Source organism: Triturus cristatus, chromosome 7 (genome assembly GCF_964204655.1).
Source record: "Triturus cristatus chromosome 7, aTriCri1.1, whole genome shotgun sequence".
NCBI classification, from domain to species: domain Eukaryota; kingdom Metazoa; phylum Chordata; class Amphibia; order Caudata; family Salamandridae; genus Triturus; species Triturus cristatus.
In genome coordinates, this window is record NC_140590.1 from 406,074,381 (window position 1) to 406,088,912 (window position 14,532).

A 14,532-nucleotide genomic window follows, 5' to 3' on the forward strand; every position below is an offset into this window, starting at 1 on the left:
CGACAGGCTGTTTCATGGATCAACATCAGGAAGCAACGTTGGGGATCACCTTACTGGACAAAGACACGCCGGAAGCCGTGTTTGCGGTCGATGGGAGACCATTAACTTCAGGACCCATTAGTCGCCATACAGGAGACCTGAGGGTGCGGGCGGAAACAGCCCATGTAGAACGTTTGAATTTCAACATCATACAAGCCCCACAATATGGGGTGATACTCGTGCTACCCTGGTTACGAACTCACAATCCTGTAGTGGATTGGGAGGCAAGAACCATTCGGTTCACTTCTGAATACTGCGAGAGACACTGTAACCAACTTCAAGACAATCCAGCGTCGTCACTGGCACGCTGCCACTACATCGCCACCATAGAAGAGCATGAGGTGATTCTTCCCGGGGAATACCAGGAATATGCAGGGGTATTCGATGAGAAGGAGGCAGAGATCTTACCCCCGCACCGGTCATACGACTGCCAGATCGATCTTGAACCTGGTGCCATAGTCCCCTCAGGTAGGGTGTATGCTCTTACAGAGCCAGAAACACAGCACCTTCGGGAGTACTTGGAAAAGTACTTAAAGCTTGGATTCATACGCGATTCCAAGTCGCCCGTGGCCTCTCCATTGTTCTTTATCCTGAAGGCCACCGTCAAGCTCCGTGCGTGTGCGTGGACTATCGCTCATTAAACGCCGTAACCATAAAAAATCGATACCCGTTGCCCCTTATTAATGTGCTGCTGGAGCAGGTGAAGGGGGCCGTGATCTACACCCGGTTGGATTTAAAGGGGGCATACCATCTGGTCCGCATGCGTCGAGGACACGAATAGAAGACAGCGTTTAAGACACGATTCGGGCTATATGAATATCTTGTTATGCCCTTCAGGTTGTGCAACGCTCCCGCTGCTTTCCAATACTTCTTGAATGACGTATTGAAGGAATATTTTAATCTATTCATCTAGCATAGAAAATCATGCACAACACGTGAAGACTATTTTGAAGACTCTCCAGAATCACAGCTTGTACTGCAAGATCAGCAAGTGCGAGTTCAACGTGACCTCGGTTGAATTCCTGGGGGTGATGTTGACACCCGAAGGTCAGGAAATGTCAGAAAGAATGGTGAAGGCTGTAATCGAATGGCCCGACCCCTGAACATCCGGGATATACAATGCTTTCTCGGATTCGCCAACTTTTATCGTCGGTTCATAGATCGCTTTTCAGACCTGGCGGCCCCCCTTACTCACTTGCTACGAAAGAAGACAGCCTTCCAGTGGACCGACTCCGCTCAGGAGGGGTTCGACGCTCTAAAACGCGCTTTTGCGTCGGCCCCGGTACTCATGCATGCTGATCCAGAAAGACCAAACACAGTGGAAGCAGACGCCTCAGACACAGCTGTGGGGGCCGTGCTCTCACAAAGACATAAAGAGACGGGGCAGCTGCATCCGGTAGCCTTCATGTCCAACAAGCTGAATAGTGCGGAGTGCAATTATACCATTGCGGAAAAGGAGCTGCTTGCCATCAAGGAAGCATTCACGGATTGGAGACACCTTTTACAAGGTGCCCGGCACATCGTGACAGTATACACTGATCACAGGAATCTCCAATTCATGACAGCTGCTAGACACCTCACTCCGCGACAATTGCGCTGGACTCTGTTTTTTGCCGGCTTCAATTTTGTGGTGACCTACAGACCTGGGAAGGACAATAAGAAGGCTGATGCATTGACTCCGCAAACCACTGCAATTACACCGACGGTCGACCCCAAAAGGGCAAATATACCCCCAAGTGACCTAATTGGGATTACCTATACCGAAGCATTTCTGCGGAGCGTGGCAAAGAACTTCCTCACTGGGAAGTGGCGACAATGGCTAAAAAAGAACAAGTACTGGAGGGTGAAAGAGGGATTACCCGTTCGGGGTAGGCAGTTACTGCTACCTATTGAAGCACTACGTAAACGCGTCTTTGAGTGGTGTCACTCACTGCCCAGTGCTGGGCATAATGGAGTGAACAAGACCGTCGACAGAATCTCAAGGCAATTCTGGTGGCCTTCCCTACGAACAGACATCACGAGGTGGATAAATGAATGTGAGGTCTGTAACCAAATGAAAACCAGCCACGCTAAACCGGTCGGTTTGTTACACCCCCTTTCCACTCCAGAACAACCCTGGGACAGCATTTCTGTAGATTTTATCGTAGGGATGCCAGCGGACAAAGGACATACCGTGATAATGGTGGTGGTGGACTACCTGACTAAGATGGCCCATTTTGTCGCATGCAAAAAGATACCCTCAGCCAGTGTGTTAGCCCACTTAATATTGACACACAGAGTGCGATTACATGGGATGCCAAAACTTATAGTGTCAGACAGGGGGTCCCAGTTCACCGCAAACTTCTGGAGAACATGGTGTTCAGCCCTGGGTGTAGTCCTTAACATCTCGACCAGCTTCCACCCCCAGACAGATGGGCAAACCGAGAAGGTTAATCAAACTCTTAAACAGTACCTCCGCTGCTATGTAAACGTCACCACAGAAGAGTGGGTGGATAAACTGTGGGTGGCGGAAGTGGCATACAATAGTGCAGTGCATAGTTCCACCAAAAAATCCCCGTTTTATTGCACTTACGGTTTCCATCCGAGGTTCACACCCCTGGTGTTGCCAGTAGGGGCTACACTAGTACCCGAGGTACACGATAGAATTTCCAGTATACAAAAAACGCTGAGAGAAGCACAAAAAGAACTAGGCGCTGCCAAAATGAAATTTAAGGCATATGCGGACAAGCATAGATGACCAGGTCCGGTGTACAAAAAGAGGGATTACGTCTGGCTGTCTACTAGACATAGCAGATTCAAACGCTACAGTGTGTTTAACCCTAAGTATATCGGACCCTATCGAGTAATTAAATTGGTTAACCCTGTGGTGGTTAGATTAGCACTACCCCCCTCTCTTCGTAGGTGGCCGCTGAGCACCGGGCCAAAAACCCAGATGACCCCCCTTGCAAAACCAGGTTGTTTTGAGGTAGGCAATTTTCATGTCGCCTCACTACGTTTTGGGCCCTTGCCTGTCGCGGGTACTTGGGCCTCCCACACGAGTGAGGCACCGTTTTTATCGGGAGACCCGGGGGAACGCTGGGTGGTAGGAAATTTGTGTCAGCCCGGTGATGCCACAACTTCCCCACATGAAAATGTGTGAAAAAGGTGATTTTTTCAGCTAAATTTGAGGTTTGCAGGGCATTCTGGGTAAGGAAACATTGGGGGTTCCACGCAAGCTATACCTCCCTGGAATCCCCCTGTGGTAAATAATTTAATTACCGGTACTTAATTTGATGCGGAAAATTAATAAGAATAGCTCAGTAAAATAAGAGGCAGAATCCGTGGTATTAGAGATTCGGAACGGCTTTATTCCTATACAAAGGAACATAATTCGAATTATGGGCCTTCTATTCCATCACCACGAAAGTTCAGGAAGGAAGGAACAATACATTATTGACAGGTAATCATTTTTATAGAAGAGGCATTACAGTGAAACAGATGCAGGAGGCGTAACAGTTGATAACAGAGATAAAGACATACATGCGTAACTAAAATGGGTGTAACTAGGCATAACTAAAGAACGTCATTAGGTATGATGTCACAAATGGGTGGTTCCATGAAAGAATTTCGCAATGTCAGCAAAAATACTTGGCAGAGATGTGCGCGCAGCAGCATGACGTGTGATTTGACGTGCAACTAGGGGGAGAGAGGGACTTGACATTTAGCTCTACATGTGGAGACAGAAGTCTGGGGTTATGTCAACCTAATCCCAAATCATATCTAATATCCTATGTTTAAAGAACTGTGTTATCCAAAAAGAGAGGTCTCTTAGGATAGAATCTTATTCTATACTGACTATACTGACTGTTAGTGCGTGTACAAGCGTCTAAGTGTCTACACTAGATGCGAGGGGGTAGGAATATTCCATGGTAACAGGGCTATGAATTACTTGCATGAGGGCAGCGAGGCCTGGCCCTTTGCGCGGTAGCTGGAGGAATGTTTACCTAAACTACTAGACAGGAATGCATCGGATGAGGGGCGGAGGAGATAATCTTGAAGGTGAAATACAGTTTTCTGGCAGGCTACGGGCTGGATCAGGCACCGTTAGCCGCGCAGGGAGTAAGACAAAGTTCATGGTCACAGATGCAGGCTCAGACTGGAGCTTTCAGAGGCAGAAGGCAAGAAAAGGCTTGGTGGCAGAATCAGGGCCTACTCGCCTGGACTGTAAAATGGGATAAATGAACCATATAAAGCCGGTGGCCTTTCATACTTAGGAATAGAATATCCAGCCCATTCATGGCGGATCTGAAAGAGGACATGTTGACGGTGGACGCACATGTGTTTGCGTCTTCATAACTGGAACTGGAGGGAACATACATGTACTTGTAACTTATACATGAAACCGTTGGGGTCCAAGATAGGGGACATAACCGACCATAAAAATCCATATTTCCACATTCCCTCCTTGTCCCCTACTGGCCCTTAGGAGATATCAATCTTCATCAATCCATCGATCTGTTCATATAACATCATTTGTTCTTCTTTCTTCTTCCGGGATCTCGAATGAAAACTTGGATGTGGGATACACGAGGTGGCACACAGACCACAAATCGCTGGCCCACATTGTAGACATAAGCAGCAACTGAATAGGATGAGAAAGCCAATACCTAGGAAGGAGAGCATTCTCCATCCCCAGGCTGACAACACGCCCCAGAACCAACCGGACCAAGTCCAGGTGCCTGGACTCTGGTGTATCTGGCTTACAATCTTATGAAGGCGGGTTATGGCTTTATATACTGACGGCGAATTTTCTGGTATGAAAATGCAACAACTTGATCCGATGACCCTACAAGCTCCGCCCCTATCGGCCAGGATGACGTCAAGGACAAGACGATTTTGAAGCACAACAATCCGCATAGCAGACTGTTCTTCTGTTAAATTGCCTAAGGCGGAAATAGTTTCGTTCACTACTGCTTCAAGGGTTCTGGTTAATCTACGTATCAACTTACTATTAGTGACTGTACCTATATAGGGGAAGAAACCTTTATTGAAATCTGTGTATTTTTCCCATGCTGTTTCAGTGTAATCGACGATTGGGAGATCTCTCTGCTGTCTATTGTGTACTAAATGAGTATTTCTATGATAATCAGGAGGAGCTAGGAAAACAGGTGGTAGGAGGAATGCTATGTAACAGGTACCATCCCAATCTAGAGGTAGGCGTATATATGCGGTCTGGCCACATATAAAGTAGGAATGACGAGAAGCTCTAAATGTAGACTTGCCTTGATCACTGAATTTTATCACAGTGGTGCATTTACTATGGCCCATGTGTATGGAGCCATTCTTTCTTATACATAGTTCCCCTTTTACTGGGAATACGGACATGGCGGACAAGATTGGTGTAGCTTCAGATTCAACGTTCAGGATCATGAGGTTAAGTGTAAAATTACCTAATCCGTATACTTCATTTTCTAGATCAGTTCCTGTTCTTTTGGGAAGTCCCTCCTTGTTAGGGTAGCAGACTTTAAGCAAAACTAAGTTCAGGTTTCCCCATACCCAGTTGTCTTGATAAACTGTGGAATTCGAATCTAGGGAATTGATCAAACTAAACCATGCTCCACAGGAGCCATTGTGTGTGAACGGATAGGGAAAGAGGGGCAAAACTCCCTTATAGTTCTGATAGGGAGGGAGTCGGCCACATATCCAACAACTTGTGGCATTGCTGGTTTGATGGGAATGATGTAGCATACTAATGAAAGTGTTATTGCGCAGCGCAAATCTATAGGACAACTCATGCGGGGGTAATTCACTAAAAGAATGTTCAGCAGTAACATTGTAAACATGTTTAGAAATAGGATAATATATGTGCAACAATATACTTGCAGTGATTATTAAAAGACTTAAGAAAAACAAAATTAATAACGTCACTGTGCAATGACTACGCAGTGATTTACAGTACGCATGTCTTTTCAACTGCATCTTTCGGTTTCTTTCTCTATTCAGGTCTAGGGGATACATGTCAGAGACAAATTCGACCGATTCACCTTGGAGAGGACTTAAACAATCAAATTGTCTGACTTATTAGACCGTAATTTTAGTTTGTATAGTTCCTTATCGCTTTGTTCAACCAAAGGAAGCTTTGAGTCAATCGGTGAAGACACGCGAGGTGTAACGTTTACATCAGACGGTAGTCCATGAAATTTCTTGATATGACTTGAATGTAACCATCCTTTGCGACCCTCGATCTTCACGGCTGTCCTCGTGGTGAGTAGTACAAGTTGAGGCGATTTCCACCTAGGATCCAGCTGAGTCTTCCGGTCAAAATTACGCACTAACACCAGGTCCCCGGGAACTACGTCATGGGGTTTCACCTCGGTGTTGTCGGGAAAGGCTGCAGCTACCTGTGAACGACAAGATTGTAGTGCAGACATCAAGGAAGCCAGGTAATCTGTCAGCATATTACAGTCAACATCAGTTATTTTGCGTGGTATAGGCGTCCCCCACATATTTGGTGGTCTGCCAAAGATCACCTCATAAGGGGATAGCCCTGTTCGAGAGTGCGCTACCATTCTCATGTAAAAGAGTGCAACTGGTAAGGCTATTACCCAATCGACACCTTTCTCTCTACATATTTTGGACAATCTAATTTTCAGAGTTTGATTATGTCGTTCCACGAGACCTGCTGCCTCGGGGTGTCGGACACAGTGAAATCTCCATTGATAGCCTAACAAAAGTGAAACGTGTTTCATTAGTTCGGATGAGAACGGCTGGCCGTTATCTGAGTAGACAACACGTGGTAAACCGTACCGTGGGAAGAATTCTCGAACCAACTGTTTGGCAGTAGTCGGGGCAGTGTAATCTGAGACCGGGTAGGCTTCTGTCCAACGGGAAAGAGCACAAACAACTACAAGAACATATTTGAATCCTCGACATCGTTCCATCTGGATATAATCCATCTGGAGGACTTCAAAAGGGTGATCAGGAGGCTGAAATCCACCCTGTTCTACGGGAATGCTTTTACCTGGGTTAAACTGACAACAGATCATACAGGTACGAACTTTTTGTTTAGCTGCTGCTCGTATATGTTTGTTGAACCAAATGTGTTGAATGCTGTCTAGCATAGCCTTTTCTCCTAGGTGCGCTGGACTATGTATTGTATTAATGATGACTTGGACCATTGAGTCGGGAAGAAACCATACAGATTTTTCCTTCGTCATCCATCCTTGATTCGTTTGGATCCCTCCTAATTCAGTCCATTTCTTTATTTCGTCTGGTGTAGCATGTGTCTGTATGTCAATTACGTCAAGAGCGGGATCCTTAACCGTCATGCAATGTGTTGGTGTCAGAACTATTGTCTTTGTCATGTCAGATGTGTGAGTTTGAGCAGTCTGTTTAGCTGTTCTATCAGCTAGATCATTGCCTTGGGAAATGATATCAGTAACTTTCGTGTGAGCTTCACATTTCATAATTGATATTGCAGTGGGTAGATGTATTGCATCTAATAAGGCATGAATGAGGGGTCCGTGCTGAATGTGGGCACCGTGAGAAGTTAAATAACCTCTCTCTCGCCACAGCACGCCGAAGTCATGTACAACTCCGAATGCATAACGTGAATCAGTGTATATGTTGACTTTCTTATTTGTGGCTTGAATACAGGCTTGTGTCAGAGCGATGAGCTCTGCTGCTTGAGCTGACAAGGTATTTATGCAATATGTTTCAATGACTTCAGTGTCTGTTGTAACTGCATACGCGGCCACTAGCTCTCCTGTACTTGTTCTCATACATGACCCATCTACATACAACGTCAGGTCTGGATCTGACAAAGGGATATCTGTCAAGTCTTGTCTGGGTTTCGTCGTGATAGTAATAACTTCAATACAATCATGTGCTAGTGGGTCTGTTCCGTTTACTGGCAAAAGTGTGGCCGGATTCAATGTACTACAACGTCTGATTTCTATGTGTGGCTGAAACAATGTCAATTCGTAACCGGTAAGTCTTGCTATAGTCAAGTGTTGTGTTTGCGTTCGGTTCACAAGAACCTCTACTGCGTGTGGTACTTGTACTGTCAATGGATGTCCTAATACTATGGCATCGCTTTGTCTGATTGCTAAAGCTGTCGCTGCCATTGATTTCAGGCATGCAGGCAGAGCCTGAGCTACGGGATCTAATGTACTAGAAAAATAAGCACATGGTTTGTGTGATCCTGCTTGTTCCTGTGTGAGTACTGACAAGGCAGTACCTTCGCGTTTTGTAACAAAGAGCGTAAAATGTTTATTGTAACATGGTGTTGCTAAAACAGGTGCTTGACATAAAGCTTTCTTTAGGCTTTCAAAAGCTTGTGTATGTTCCTGAGTCCAAGGGAGGACAGTCGATGTGGCCGCCTCCTGTGTTGTCAACTGAATGAGTGGTTTTGCTAGAAATGCATACTGAGGGATCCACTGCCTACAATATGAAGTGAGGCCTATAAAAGCCCGTACCTCCTTTTGTGTCTTGGGTATTGGCATGTTAGCAATTAACTGGATGCGATCTGACGTAAGCTGCCTTCCCTCCTTGGACAGCGAGTGCCCAAGGTAAACAACTCGCTGGACACAGAATTGCAGCTTAGAAGGGGACACCTTGTGCCCCTTTTCGGCCAAAAATTGTAAAACCGTCAGTGAGGCTTTTTCACATTCAGGTTCGCTTCTAGCGGTGATCAGCAGATCATCGACATATTGAAGCAGGGCAGTGTTGACTGGCATGTGGATACTGTCAAGTTCTCGTTTCAGTGCTTGGCTATAGATGCTGGGGCTTTCTGTGAATCCTTGAGGTGCGCGTGTGAATTTAAAGCTTCGTCCATTTAAACTAAATCCGAACAAGTATTGGCTTTCCGGATCTATTGGGAAGCTGAAAAAGGCATTCTTGAGATCAATTACAGTAAAGAATGTTGCTTCGGAATCAATGGCTGTCAGTAATGAAGAAATGTCTGGGACTACGGGGTATTGTGGTACAATACATTTATTTAATTCGCGCAGATCAATAACCAATCGATATACTGGCGGGGCTTTTGGATCAGTTCGTTTAAGAATCGGAATTATCGGGGAATTACATACATTGGAGTCGGTTTCCACAACCACTCCTTGGGTAATAAGCTCGTCAATGATTTGCAGTAAAGCCACTACAGCATCTGGGGGTAACTTGTATTGTCGCATTCGTGGTAGTACCACTCCTGTCTTTAGTGTGACTCGATATGGTGTAATGTTCATGCAACCAACATCTGTAGGGCCTTGTGCCCATAAATGTGTGGGTAAAGTCTGCAGTCGGTGATCCATGTCTCGGGACACATAGTGCCCTTTGAAATCACGTAAAAACAATCTTACTCCTTCCGGAGAACAACATATTATAGCTCCTAGAGCTTTCAGTGTTTTTATACCTAACAGGTTTTCTGGACATGATTTAGTAAGCAATAAATCTGTAGTTCGTGTCAAGGGACCAATCGTAAGTGGAAGAGGCTGTGATACTTCGTTAATGATAGGTTTTCCTGAAAAACCAAGGGAAATATTCTGTGAGCCTGAGAGGGGTGCCCCTGGAACTTCACTACGTTTTATGGTTGTTCGGCTTGCCCCTGTATCAAGTAAAAATTTTCTATCTTGGCCTAATAGTTCACTGTGTACATAAGGTCCTTCTTGATCTACAGGGACCTCGATAAGGGGTAAACCAACTTCCCTCTCTAGGCTGTTTCATGAGTATCGTTGATAATCAGGATAGTCATACTGTGCGGTCTGGTACATCTGTCGTGTCGTTGTTGGTGTGGCAGCAATAGGCTGCGGTGGTGGAGCTGACATAGACTGTTGCGGAGCTGGCATGGACTGTGCATGCTGCGGGGCTCCTTGTTGGTTCTGATCCTGTCTAAGTGGCCGTGGTCTTTCTTTTGTATTACCTATGGCGATATTATGTTTTAAAACTGGACAATCGTGTACATAATGACCTGGCTGTTTACAATAGTTGCATGTCCCTTTTACAGAACCTGCTGAAACACTGGACTGTGTCATACCCTTTTTATGACCGTCAGCTGGAACTGTCTGGGAAACTAGCATTTTCATTTTCGTGTCTTTCATGCGTCTTTGTTCATGTTCTTGTTCCTCTCTAATTCTATTGTGATGGTACTGTAGCATTTGTAACATTTGTGACGGAGTGTTACCTTGCCAGGTACTCTCGAATTTCAATACTCTATTCTTAACTTGGGGCAAAGCATTTTCAACTAATTTTGTCACAAACAGATGTGGATACGATTCGCTACTTGCTTTTATTCCACTATTTATACCAAAACATTTTTCGAATCGGGCATAGAAATCACTAGTGTCTTCATCTTGCTTTTGTTTACAGGCTGAGATTGCACCCCAGTCTTCCTTTTTCGTAGTTAATAAACGTGGCAGTACCTGTACTAATAAACCTGGTAGTATTTTGGTCTTTTCCCCAAGCCCTAAACCTGGACCTCGAGCTGTTTCTTCGTTTTCTAATGCTGTCCAATCTATCTTTTGGTCTCCCACCTCCCAATCCTTTTCTTTGAGTTTTTCGTAAATGCCCGCAGGCATTAATACCTTTAATATTTTCATAATGTCGGGATAGGTATACTCTCCCATGAGCAACATGTCTTTAATTTCACGGTGGAAACCCGCTGGGTCTTTGTCATGACTGGGTACCACTTTCTCATTTCTAATAGTTCTATTTTAGATATGGGTGTGTATACAAACACACGTTTAAACTGATTGTCATCACCTTTTATCGGATGCACTTCGCGTAAGGGATTCTGTCTATCCATATAATACGTCGTTCTTTCCTTGATGGGCAGTGAGACATGTTCGGGGCATACAAAAAGAATGTACTGCTTTCTGGATTCTAGTATTTCTCTAATTAACTCAGTACCTGAACCTCTCCATTTATTCGTGAGTAATTCAGTCAATATATCAGGTAAGGGACCAGGATCGGAGTGTTGGCTTTTATATAATATAAGGAGTTGTTGAATCATGTAGATACCAGCTAAACGCTGTTCATCTGGGGTGAGGTTCAAAAACGTGTGCGCTAGTGTATCATCACTATATTTTCCGGGACTGTCAACCCAGTGAACGGCTGACCTGGCTAATTCTTGTTCGTCCATAGAATCGAATATATGATAACCCCTTCGTTCTCGGAGTAATTTGTCAGCGGCTTGGAACGAATGTTCGGAGGACCTTATATTTATTATAGGGTTTTGGAAATTTCTGTTATTATCTGGATGTATCGGACGTATCGGATCAGTAAAGCATCTAGTATTATTACAAGATCTTCCTCTACCTACATAGGCCATGGTTTCTAACTGTCCTGTGGGCAGTTCTAATTCTTCCTCCTCCTCGTTTTGTTCAGGCTGGTCTACCGCCAATCTTTCTTCGTGTATTCGTTCTACTTCTTTGCGGATCTTTCGGCACATAGCTACTATGCTTAATAGTCTATCATGTCTCCCCTCTGATATATTCCGACTCCATGTGGTAAGAATTCGCATTTCTTCCGGATTTACCCCTGGTCGGTCTTGATTTCTGATCACACAATTTATGAGGAAACGTAACAGTTCCCCCTGTATCTCCACTTTCTGGTACTCCATGGCTCTATTAATACTTTCAGAATCTCGCCCTGACTGGACAAAGTGATATATATTTTCTAAATGTGTAGTCATTCCTGGTAGCCTCCCTAAATATATTGCAGCTCGTCGGATACGTAATGATGCCAGCAGCATTTCGTCCTCTTTGCCGGGCACAGGGTCATATCTACAATCTACTAGAAGTTCCTTAAGCATGTCGGGAGTTACTAGTTTGGGCGTACGTTGGTGGGCTAATTCTTGAAAGGAAAGTTTATTTACTCTGGGTGGCGTGGAAAAAATGTTTGTTGTACCTCCTGTAGCACCGCCTGGGGTGCTGGATGGGAAAGGATTCGTTGAACGTGATATAGCAACCATAGGTGTGGGTACAGCTGTAGAAACAGATGTGCTTGCCGGAACTTGTGTCGGAGTTTGTTGTTGCGGAGGTACAGACGGAGGGTCTTGGCGTTGAACCCCCTCGGCAGGCGGTCTATGTGGTGCAGTATTAGCATACTCGGGAGCTGCGTCGTCTAAATAAGAGGAAAGGAAAACATCTTCTGCGGTTCTGGGATGCCCTTTGGGATGTGCTTTTATCGGAAACAATGGAGGTGGCAAGTCTTTGGGTATCTCCAGAGTAGCCTTAGGTAACCCTTCGGCCAGAAGAGGATACATACCATTCATAAGGGCATTTCTTTGTCTGTCTACTTGTTCTGATTTTGCTCGGGTACCTTCTTCAATTAATAGATTTTCTCGGACTTTATTTGAATTCTCCTTACTTTTCTCTTCCTGTCTGAGTGCTTTTTCTGTACGTCTATACGATTCTTTACGCCATAATTCAATGGCATCTTTCTGTGATTGTCTAGCTTTCTTTTTCCATAACTCTTCCTCTACTTTCATGATGCAATCTGCGTCCCAGGTCCCAGCTGCGGGCCACCTCTGACTTTCTGGTAATTCCTTGGTGTAGTCTACCCATAAATCAAGAAATAATATGGCGTCTAGGCCATGTTTATGATACATGAAGTACCCTGGAGTGTCCCTAGGAGGAATGGGAACAGCTTCTTCGAGTACCCCTTTTCTAGTTTTGATCTGTCTTAATTTCGAAAAGAGCGGCATATTGAGAACTGATCTGAGACCTAATTTTTAACACGTTTAATACAACAAAACACAATAATGAACAGTCATTCACACCACAATATGCTGAACGTATTTAAAACATTTAACATTTAATGAACAACAATGATGGCCATTTAGGGAACTAGTCACTAAGCATAATACTCGGCACTAACTAGGTAATTCTGAATTATATACTAGACATACTAGATATACTGCTAAACAGTACAGATACACTGCTGAAACAGTGCAGACCGGATTTGTGTACCCAAACCCGTCTTGACCGGCACAACCTATGTGCACGTCAGAACGCCTCCCCGGCAATGGTACTCACCGGGTAGCTCGGAACGGAAGGCCTCGGAACTGAACTGAACTGGACTTGGACCGGACTGGACTCGACTCGAAACTTCGGAACTTCGGAACTTGGTGGGCCTCTGTATACCTCGGATCTTGCTCTCTCAGCTAGGCTCTGGTCGGGATACTTCGCACTTCTCACCGCCTCGTCTGGGTGTTGATCGCAGCCTCAGTTATCCCCGCTCGGCAGGAGGGAGATACAGGAAATCCTGTGGGTACGCGTTGTTGTCCGTCCAGCTGTGGCAGGAGACCGGGCCTGCAACGCACCTCCGGCGCGTGAGATGAGAAAGTGTCCCTGTTCGGGCGCCATATATGTGGTAAATAATTTAATTACCGGTACCTAATTTGATGCGGAAAATTAATAAGAATAGCTCAGTAAAATAAGAGGCAGAATCCGTGGTATTAGAGATTCGGAACGGCTTTATTCCTATACAAAGGAACATAATTCGAATTATGGGCCTTCTATTCCATCACCACGAAAGTTCAGGAAGGAAGGAACAATACATTATTGACAGGTAATCATTTTTATAGAAGAGGCATTACAGTGAAACAGATGCAGGAGGCGTAACAGTTGATAACAGAGATAAAGACATACATGCGTAACTAAAATGGGTGTAACTAGGCATAACTAAAGAACGTCATTAGGTATGATGTCACAAATGGGTGGTTCCATGAAAGAATTTCGCAATGTCAGCAAAAATACTTGGCAGAGATGTGCGCGCAGCAGCATGACGTGTGATTTGACGTGCAACTAGGGGGAGAGAGGGACTTGACATTTAGCTCTACATGTGGAGACAGAAGTCTGGGGTTATGTCAACCTAATCCCAAATCATATCTAATATCCTATGTTTAAAGAACTGTGTTATCCAAAAAGAGAGGTCTCTTAGGATAGAATCTTATTCTATACTGACTATACTGACTGTTAGTGCGTGTACAAGCGTCTAAGTGTCTACACTAGATGCGAGGGGGTAGGAATATTCCATGGTAACAGGGCTATGAATTACTTGCATGAGGGCAGCGAGGCCTGGCCCATTGCGCGGTAGCTGGAGGAATGTTTACCTAAACTACTAGACAGGAATGCATCGGATGAGGGGCGGAGGAGATAATCTTGAAGGTGAAATACAGTTTTCTGGCAGGCTACGGGCTGGATCAGGCACCGTTAGCCGCGCAGGGAGTAAGACAAAGTTCATGGTCACAGATGCAGGCTCAGACTGGAGCTTTCAGAGGCAGAAGGCAAGAAAAGGCTTGGTGGCAGAATCAGGGCCTACTCGCCTGGACTGTAAAATGGGATAAATGAACCATATAAAGCCGGTGGCCTTTCATACTTAGGAATAGAATATCCAGCCCATTCATGGCGGATCTGAAAGAGGACATGTTGACGGTGGACGCACATGTGTTTGCGTCTTCATAACTGGAACTGGAGGGAACATACATGTACTTGTAACTTATACATGAAACCGTTG